Raw genomic sequence first — 10,730 nt, forward strand, 5'->3', positions numbered from 1 at the left:
CTTGCCCTACTTATAATTTGGTCAGGTCCTGTTTTTAGTTTCCCTTTCAGATCTTCTTAGTCAACTGTTGATGAGTGGGATCATCCCATACTCATCTTTATCTTTCTGACTTAGCTCACTTAACATAATTCCTTCTAGCTCTGTCCAAGATGGGTCAAAGAAGGTGGGTTCATTGTTCTTGATAGCTGCATAGTATTCCATTGTGTATATATACCACAGCTTTCTCAGCCACTCATCTGTTGTTGGGCACCTGGGTTGCTTCCAGGTTTTAGCTATTATGAATTGTGCTGCTATGAACATAGGAGTACACACCTCTTTTTGGTTGGGTGTTATGGAGTCCTTGGGGTATAACCCCAGGAGAGGAATTACTGGATCATACGGAAGGTCCATTTCTAGCCTTCTGAGAGTTTTCCAGACTGCTCTCCACAGAGGCTGTACCAATTTACATTCCCACCAGCAATGTAAAAGGGTTCCTCTGTCCCCAGCATTTGTTGCTGCTGTCCTTTTTGATGTATGCCATTCTTACAGGAGTGAGGTGGTATCTTAGTGTTGTCTTAATTTGCATTTCTCTGACAATCAGTGACCTAGAGAAGTTTTTCATATGTTTGTTAGCCTTTGGGATCTCCTCTGTAGTGAATGTTTTGTTCATATCCTCTGCCCATTTTTGGATGGGGTCATTTGCTTTTTTGCGGCTAAGTTTGCTGAGCTCTTTATATATTTTGGTGATTAGTTTCTTGTCTGATGTATGGCATGTGAAGATCTTCTCCCATTCTGTGAGGGGTCTCTTTGTTTTTTTAATAGTTTCTTTGGATGTGCAGAAGTTTTTCAATTTGATGTAGTCCCATTGGTTTGTTCCTGCTTTAGTCTTCCTTGCAATTGGGTTTGATTCATCAAAGATGTCCTTGAGGTGTAGGTAGGAAATTGTTTTACCAATGTTTTCCTCTAAGTATTTGATTGTTTCTGGTCTGACATCTAGGTCTTTGATCCATTTGGAGTTGATTTTTGTTTCTGGTGGCTAAAGTGGTTCACTTTCATTCTTCTGCATGTTACAACACAGTTTTCCCAGCACCATTTATTGAAGAGAGAGCCTTCTTTTTCCATTTAATCCTTTGGGGGCCCCAGTTCGGATCTCAAGCAACTATAGACTGGCACGGTGCTCTTTTCTATCATTGTTTTTCCATCTCTCTTGCCCACCCCACTCACTGCTCCCTCTCATAATAATACATTTAAAAAAAAACTTTTAGCAAAAGTCACCAAATTGGATGTGCCATCCTAGTGAGTCTGCTCCATATAATACACAACAGCAAGTCTTATGATAGTCAGACATGACATCTACCAAGTCCACGATTAACTGAGGAAGCTGAGAGACTTGATTGTTCTGAATTCTGCAAAGGACACTTCACATACTCAAGGCTGTCTTGTTTCCTTGCTCAAGTGAAATTTATAACCAAAGATGCACACATTGTTACAAGTATAGAGAACTGAGGACTAAGATGAGATTAAGAAATTAATCATATCCTATGATTTACTTCTTGGGTGTATCTGAGTGTTTACATAACAGAATGGGAGGCAGATAGGCTAGTGTTGCAAAGTCTTGGGAATATAACTGAGTAGGGTCCCAAATCTGGCCATATAAATTTCTACTTAGATGATCTCAAGTGATTGAATTTAATTCTTCACTCCCATGCCTCAGTTTCCTACCCCATATGATGTTTACTGTGAAGATTAAGTGTAACATTGACTCCTACTGTATAATATATATTTATAGATAGATAGATAGATGATAGATAGATAGATAGATAGATAGATAGATAGATAGATAGATAGGCAGATCCAGAGCACTGGTCAGCTCTGGCTTATGGTGATGGTGGGGATTGAACCTGGGATTTTGGTATCTAGGGCATGAAAATGTTTTCGCATTACCACTATACTATCTCCCCAACCTCAGTATAAATTTCTTGAAAGCTTCCATTCCATGCAGTAGTCTTATTCATTGTTGAACCTCTAGTATTTAGCATAATTGCTTGTTCATAGTAGATGCTCAATAAATAGTCACAGTAGGTAAGTATGATAGCGATAGTTAACACAATTTAGAGGCTTGAGAATTCTTTTGTTTATCAGATTAACTTAGAATAACTTGTAAATTACTGTAAGGCACTAAATGATCTAACTTATTTCTATTTTTTCCCAACTTTATCTTGAGTGAACTACCTTTTCTTTTCTTCTATATCCAATCCAATCGACTTCAACTTAAGTAATTTCCCCCTTTGTACTCTGCGATGTGCTTCTTTCACTTTGTTCTCACCTTCCCCATTTGGCATCAAGGTAGATAGTGTTTTTTTTTCTCCCCCAAAGACTATTGTAGTATATCAATAGTAAGTTCTCATAGAATTATGCACTAGTGATTATTGACTTAATTGTATTGCTCCATTATAAAATGCATCTTCTCAATGTACTTATTAATCTAAATTAGGAATTCAATGAATAATCAAACTGGAATAGTTTATTATTTTATAACTTTCTTTTGCCGGCTTATGGTATCAGAATGTTCTAAAACACCATATATATATATTTTTTTCTTTCTTTCTTTTTTTTTTTAACCAGAGCACTGTTCAGCTCTGGCTTATGGTGGTGCAGGAGACTGAACCTGGGACTTTGGAGCCTCAGGCATGAGAGTCTGTTTGCATAACCATTATGCTAAATACCCTCCGCCCCCCTTTTTTTGTTTTGTTTTTTCCTTATATATATATATTTTTTGTTACTTTCTCAAATATGTTCTATAAGGTCAGTGCCTTAAACATTAGACTCCTTCCCAATCTTGGTAATTCTGATCAAGAGTTACGCTAGGCCCACCACCAGACGCTTTCCTTTGTCTTTTGACTCACACCAGGGTTGCTTAATGGAATTATCATACCTCTGCGTTCTCAGCTTCTTCTACAATTGTATTTATTTATGTATTTATGAGAAAGATAGGAGGAGAGAGAGAAAACAAACCAGATCTCACTCTGCTACATGTGCTGCCGGGGATTGAACTCAGGACCTCATGCTTGAGAGTCCAATGCTTTATCCACTGCACCATCTCCCGGACGACCTTCTACAATTTTATAAGTTATGCTATAATAACTCCTTTATTTGAGGGGTTAGCAAGATATCTCTCTAGGGAGTGCAACTGTCATGTGATGCGTACAACCTAAATTCAAGCCCCTAGTACACAATGTGGAATTGCTATAACACGGAAGGAAATCAGTGCAGTGGTATCTCTTTCCATTTTAAAAATTTTGCCTGGAGTGGTGAAGCTCCTATAGTGACATTAAGTAAATACATAAATCAATACTCTATTCATTGTCACAGCTATATTGTTTCTCTGGTTAAACACTTATTGCTAAAGATATTGATAATGCAATCTTCAAAGTTCTAGGACAGAAGAAACTTAAAGATCAGTATCTGGAATTAGGCTCCTGATCACACTCAATGTAAAGGCATCATTGTCACTATGGCCAGTGCTAAAAGTGACCCCTGATCTTTAACCTTGGCAAGGTCCAGAGTATACTCCCTCTATTAACATTGTCAGGAACTGTAGGAAATTTCACTTGTCTTCTCCCTCTACTATATGACAGAGGCCTATTAGGTGGTGCCATGGGTTGAATGCTGGACTTGCATGCATGAGGTTCTTATTTCTATTCCTAGAGTGATACTCTCGTTCTTTCCCTCTGCCTCTTGTGTTAACAAATATAGAATTAATTCTAAAAAAATTAAAATATATTTTTATCTGTTTCAGACTAGGATTGACTACTCGAGGCATTTTACATGAAATTTGGGAGGTGAAAGTGAGGCCGGCATTATACTAAACAGGCCATTATTTAAAGGTGACAAGAACAGATGAGGTGGTGCCAGGAGTTTCCCGTTGGTCCATACCTTACCCTACTTTCTGTCTTTACTGCTCTTCCCAAATGCCTATTCTATTTCATTAAATTTTTTTTTTATTATCTCTATTTATTTGATAGAGACAGCCAGAAAACAAGAAGGAAGAGGAATGATAGAGAGGTAGGGAGACACTTGCAACACTGCTTCACTGACAAAGCTTTCTCTCTGTAGTTGGGGACTAGGGGCTCAACCCAGATCCTTGCACTTGCACATTGTAACATGTGCGCTCAACCACATGCACCATCACCTGGCCCTGCCTATCTGTGTGCAGCTAGGAATATTGATTTTTTTTTTTTTTTTGGATAGGACAGAGAGAAATCGAGAGAGGAGGGGAAGACAGAGAGGAGGAGAGAAAGACAGACACTTGCAGACCTGCTTCACCGCCTATGAAGCGATTCCCCTGCAGGTGAGGAGCCGGGGACTTGAACCGGGATCCTTACACAGGTCCTTGCACTTTGCATCACGTGCACTTAACCTGCTGTGCTTCCACCCGGCCCCCACAGCTAGGAATATTGAAAGTTACTTCAAGGAAAAATTTAATGTACTATTCACTGTTAAATCACATAGTAAAGCAGTAAATAAATAGTAAATATTTCTTGATTTTCTTTAAAAAGACTACCTCTGTTTTTGTTTATTTTTCTTCTCCTTTCTATTTATCCTTTGGAGAGTACCTGCTTTACCATGTGTGAAACCCAGATTCATGCCTGATACCTATTGCACTGCAGGAAACTTCAGTGCTCTGGTGTCTTTCCCTATCTCCCTCTTTGGAGCTCTTTGTTTCTGCCACTTTCCATCTGGAAAAAAAAAAAATATATATATATATATATATATATATATATCCTGAAATAGTGAAGCTCAGGCAATGACAAAAATACATAAATGTAATAGAAACAAAAGTAAATAAAGTTATGCATTTTCATTTTTAAATGAAAATAAATTTTCCTTTTATGCCTTTAAGATTATATTATGGACTGTCTTGTATTCTTGTTTTGCATATAGCTGATTTGTAGAATATTAATGCTTATGCAAAGAACAGTTATTTTATCATTTTCATGAAGATAAAAATTTTTAATCTCAAAATCTATCTGATTTGGGTGGCCAGCAAAGATGCTAAGGACAGAGTTCAAGGATGATTCTTGTGAAAAGTCTTTGGAAAAGGCAAGAAAAGATTAATGTGTCTCCTGATGCTAAAATATTGAACAAAATTCTAGCCAACCAGATACAGCAATATATTAAAAAGATTGTACATCATGGCCAACTGGGATTTACCACAGGGATGCAAGGCTGGTTCAATACATGTAAATCAATAAATTTGATCCACTCCCAGAAGGGGAGAAATGTTCGGGGAAGATACCAGAGGGCTCTGAACTACAGTTCCATCATGACCTGGAAGAGAAGAGGAATAAGTGAAGAATATTTGGAAGTGGTAATAGGTATAGGTATGACTTAGAAGGAAGGAGAAGGCAGGACTATAGATAAAAATGGGCAAATATATATATGTAGAAATAATAGTCAACTGTATCTGTGACCTTGGGAGAACTACTACATTTCCTAATGGAGGGAATGGAGACACAGAAATCTGGTGGTGAGAACAATGTGGAATTATGGCCCTGTCATCTCATAATTTTGTAAATCAATATTTAATCACTAATTACAAGGAAAGACAAACAGAAATACATGACTATCTCAATAGATGCAGAGAAAGCCTTTGACAAAATCCAACATCTTTTCATGATCAAAACACTACAAAAATGGGAGTAGATGAAAAATTCCTTAAGATACTGGAGTCCATATACAGCAAACCTATAGCCAACATCAACCTCAATGGTGAGAAACTAGAAGCACTAAATCAAGTACTAGACAGGACTGCCCACTATCACCATTACTATTCAACATAGTGTTCTGGGCATAGTAATTAGACAAGAGAAAGGCATGAAAGAAATAGAGACTGGAAGAGGACAAGTTAAATTATCCTTATTTGCAGATAGTCTGATGATATACATAGAAAAACCTGAAAAACAGCACCTGTGTTTGTTTACTTTCATTAGTGGGCAAAAACTATTAGGCGCAAGAAATAAATCCTCTTTTGAAACCTAGGGTTCATTGTTGAGTATGAGTTTTGATTCATATAAGAAGAAACATGCAGGGGCTGGGTGGAAGTGCAGCAGGTTAAGCGCACATGGCGTGAAGTGCAGGGACCAGCATAAGGATCCTGGTTTGAGCACCCCCTCTTCCCCACCAGCAAGGGAGTCGCTTCACAGGTGGTGAAGCAGGTCTGCAGGTGTCTATCTTTCTTTCTCCTCTCTGTCTTCCTCTTGCTCCCGATTTCTGTCTGTCCTATCCAACAACAACAACAACAGCAATGGCAACAATAACAATAACAAGGGCAACAAAATGGGAAAAATGGACTCCAGGAGCAGTGGATTCATAGTGCATGCACCGATCACCAGAGATAACCCTGGAGGCAAAAAAAAAAAGACGAAGAAGAAGGAGGAGGAGGAGGAGGAGGAGGAGGAGAAGAAGAAGAAGTAGAAGAAGAAGGAGAAGAAGAAGAAGGGGAAGAAGAAGAAGGGGAAGAAGAAGAAGAAGAAGAAGAAGAAGAAGAAGGAGAAGGAGAAGGAGAAGGAGAAGAAGAAGAAGTAGAAGGGGAAGAAGAAGAAGAAGAAGAAGAAGAAGAAGAAGAAGAAGAAGAAGAAGAAGAAGAAGAAGAAGAAGAAGAAGAAGAAGAAGAAGAAGAAGAAGAAACATGTCAGGGCGGGTGGTAGCACACCAGGACACCAGGTTAAGTGCACAGCTCGAAGTGCAAGGACCAGTGTTAAGAATCCTGGTTCAAGCTCCTGGCTCCCCACCTGTAGGGAGGGTCGCTTCGCAAGTGGTGAATCAGGTCTGCATGTGTCTTTCTCTCCCCTTTTCTGTCTTCCCTCCTCTCTCGATGTCTCTCTGTCTTATCCAACCACAGCAATAGCAGCAACAATAACAATACTAATGACAACAATAACAGCAACAAAAAATTGGAAAAAATGGCTCCAGGAGTAGTGGATTTGTGGTGCAGGCACCGAGCCCCAGCGATAACCCTTGAGGTAAAAAAGAAGAAAAAGGAAGAGGAGGAGGAGGAGGAGGAATATGCCTAAAAAGAAAGAAAAAAAAAGGTTGCTATGTTTCCTTGCAATAAAATATTGAGTGTTGTCTAGCAGACTCTGGGCTTGTCTAATTTGATGGGGCATGAACATTAGATTGTCTCTGGTGAGATAATTTAGCAATTCTATAGGTAACAAGTTAACTTGCAGAAAAGTTAAAGTACCGATGTTCTATATTCTTTTCTTTTTCTTTTTTTTCTATTTTCTTTGTCTCCAGGGTTATTGATGAGGTACGATGCCTGCACTAGGAATCCACTGTTCCTGCAGGCCATTTTTTCCATTTATTTGCTGTTTTGTTATTGTTGTTGTTATTGTTGTTGGATAGGACAGAGAGAAATTGAGAGGAGGGGAAGACAGAGAAGGGGAGAGAAAGACGCCTGCAGACCTGCTTCACTGCTTGTGATACAATCTCCCTGCAGTTGGGGAGCCGGGGGCTCGAACTGGCATCCTTATGAAGCTAGTGTGTCTTGTCGTTACAAAGCAAAGGAAATTTGTCTAATAGAGAAAATGTGTCCTGGTCGAGGGAGATACCACAGTAGTTACACAAGAGACCTGTATGTCTAAAGCTCTGAAAGAATATGAATCTCATTTTAGTATACAGGATATATATAAAGAGGAAGATATCTTGATTAATGGTTCCATCAGGTTAACAAATAGAAAAAAGAAAACCAAGCTATTTTCTAAAATATGTGCAAGGAATGTTAGACCGTCAAAAACAACTATAAAAAAAGTAAGTACTGGGAGTCGTGCAGTAGCACAGTGGGTTAAGTGCACGTGGCGCAAAGCACAAGGACTGGCTTAAGGATCCTGGTTCAAGCCCCCGGCTCCCCACCTGCAGGGGAGTCCCTTCACAGGCGGTGAAGTAGATCTGCAGGTGTCTTTCTCTCCCCTTCTCTGTCTTCCCCTCCTCTCTCCATTTCTCTGTCCTAGCCAATGACAGCAACAACAACAACAATAATAATAACCACAACAATAATAAAACAACAAGGGCAACAAAAGGGGAAAAAATGGTCTCCAGGGAGCAGTGGATTCATGGTGCCAGCACGGAGTCCCAACAATAACCCTGGAGGCAAAAAAAAAGTACTATTCATAACTCCATAAACATGAAACACGTAAAATATAGCTATTGCACAAAAGTATATAAACAGAATTAAAGCACTGTGTTATTGTTGTTATTATTATTATTATTTTGCCACCAGGATTATTGCTAGAGCCAGGGTCTTAAACGTAAGTCCTTATACAGGGCCATAGGTACACTCTATTGCTTGTACTACTACCCAGCCTCATACAATTTAATTGCAACATACACAACATATAACACAAATGTATGTAGATCTATAATTTATAAGGATGGTATTCACATCAATAAGAAGGAAAATCATCTACAACAACCAAAATGTAGGAAAGGGATGTGAAGGTCATCTGTCTGAGACATGTCACTCCACTGATCACCATGGTTGATTTGGCTGCTTTCGCTGGCTAGGTGGGGATTCCTATCCTCCCTCACTGCTCTAAACACTGCTCTTCTTCCTGAAGCCACACACTCAGTTACAGAGAACAACCTTCCCTGAATAGGACATACTGGTTTTTGGTGAAGGCCATATGTGCAGTTGCGCTACCCTGCTAGAACCTTCAAACATGCTCCCAAAGTAGGCAAAAAGTAGGAACTGCATTTATCACTTACATATCCAAGCTATAAAGAAAAAAAAATCCAATTCATGAAAACAAAGAGTAGAAAAGCAGTTGTTAGAGACTGAGGGTGAGTGGTCCAGGAGGTGGGGCAGTAGATGGGGCAGGCATTGGACTCTCAAGTATGAGGTCCTGAGTTCATTCCCCGGCAGCACGTGCCAGAATGATGTCTAGTTCTTTCTCTCTTTCTTATCACTTCTCACAAATAAATAAAATCTTTAAGAGAGACACAGATTTAGGGTAAGGGAAAGAGAGACAGTTGGTAAAAGGATACAATGCTTCAGTTATAAGGTGACGAAGGTCCAGGAATCTGTATATGACATTATGATGATAGATAATAACTCTGCTGCATCACTGAGTCAAAATTAATTTGTTCTCTTATATAAGAAGTAAACATGTGAAGTGATAGTTGTGTTAGTTTGATGGGGGAGTCTTTCACACTGTATACTGTTGGGTTATCAGAAAAACCATGATGGGTTGGGGGTAGATAGCATAATGGTTATGCAAAGAGACACCCTTGCCGGGGTTGGCGGTAGCGCAGTGGGTTAAGCGCACGTGGCACAGAGCGCAAGGACCCACATAAGGATCCCAGTTCCAGCCCCTGGCTCCCCACCTGCAGGGGAGTCTCTTCACAGGTGGTGAAGCAAGTCTGCAGGTGTCTATCTTTCTCTCCCCCTCTCTGTCTTCCCCTCCTCTCTCCATTTCTCTCTGTCCTATCCAACAACGACATCAATAACAACAACAATAATAACCACAACAACTATAAAAAAAAAGAGACTCCCTTGCCTGAGGCTCCAAAGTCCCAGATTCAACCCTCCCCCCCACCCCAGACCACCACCAAAAACAAAACAAACCAACAAAAAGGCGTAATGTATTTTTCTGTGGAAAAAATGTATGTTATGACTTTTCTGACAACCCAATATATCAAATCATCATATTGTATACTCGAAAGGCTTTACAAGTTTTTGTCAATTATACTTCAGTTGGAAGGAAAACTGGAATCAGAGAAAAAGAATGGCAGCACATAGCAGGCTGCTGGTGGTGTAAATGTGTAAATGGCCTAGACATTGGAAAGGACTGTTTCGGTTTTTAAAATCTGTGTAAAAATATTGACCTGCAGGGCTGGCATGATAACTTGCCTGGGAGGGCATCTGCTTTGTCATACAAATGACGTAGATTCAAGCCCTGACCCTCCCTTAAGGCATGGAGGATAAGCTTTGGTTTGGTAGTGTTTCTGTCTTTAGATCTAAAAATAGTCACCCCAGAATGGTTAACCCCTGATGATATTAAAAAGAAGAAGAAAAGGGGGGGATGCAGTTTTGCTCTAAGCTTATGTAAGCACTTACATTTATTCATAAAATATGAAAAATTGGTATAAAAAATTAAGACATAAAACAAACTTCTGGAATAACTAGCTAGTGCTTGCTTGTTTATTAGCAGTGTTTAGCTTTGGTAGATAGGGAAAGAAGTGGGTCAGATGAGAAAATCATGCTTAAATTTGTTACAGAATTCAGATAATATATACTTACTTGGAAAAGAGAGAAACAAAACTGTGTAGCCCTATCCCAAATCTGAGGCACTAAAATTCTTCAGTTCTACTCATAGTACTAAGAAATGTGACCACACCCATATTTTTCCATTTAGGGGAAAGAACAGAAAAACTTAGGAGCTATTTCTTACTAATCACGGAGGCCTTGAAAATTTTTCAAGTAGGTAGATATTTATACCAACACTGTCATTACTTTTAGATTACATATAATTAATTTACTTTGGGCAAGAAGCTTAGATATAAAATTGTATGTTCAAAAGTACTGTTTTTCTATTGAAGCCTATTGATGTATGAGACAAATAATAAAACTGACAACTTCAAATGCCTTATTTTCAAAATTGACCACATTACATAGAAATGATAGGCAGCGTGATAGGAGGAAAAGAATGCTAAAAGAAACACCTAACAACAATACACTAGTTTTGGGATTC

At 39.1% G+C, this 10,730-nt stretch overlaps 1 non-coding gene across 1 annotated transcript; it reads left to right on the forward strand.

The window, feature by feature from the left end:
* Nucleotides 1–5,944: 5,944 nt before the first annotated feature.
* Nucleotides 5,945–6,067, forward strand: LOC132539700 (small nucleolar RNA SNORA40). The gene has a single exon (XR_009551027.1). It is a non-coding gene; the product is annotated as a small nucleolar RNA SNORA40 (small nucleolar RNA).
* The last annotated feature ends 4,663 nt before the right edge of the window (nucleotides 6,068–10,730 follow it).

This window comes from Erinaceus europaeus, chromosome 7 (genome assembly GCF_950295315.1).
Source record: "Erinaceus europaeus chromosome 7, mEriEur2.1, whole genome shotgun sequence".
NCBI lineage: Eukaryota > Metazoa > Chordata > Mammalia > Eulipotyphla > Erinaceidae > Erinaceus > Erinaceus europaeus.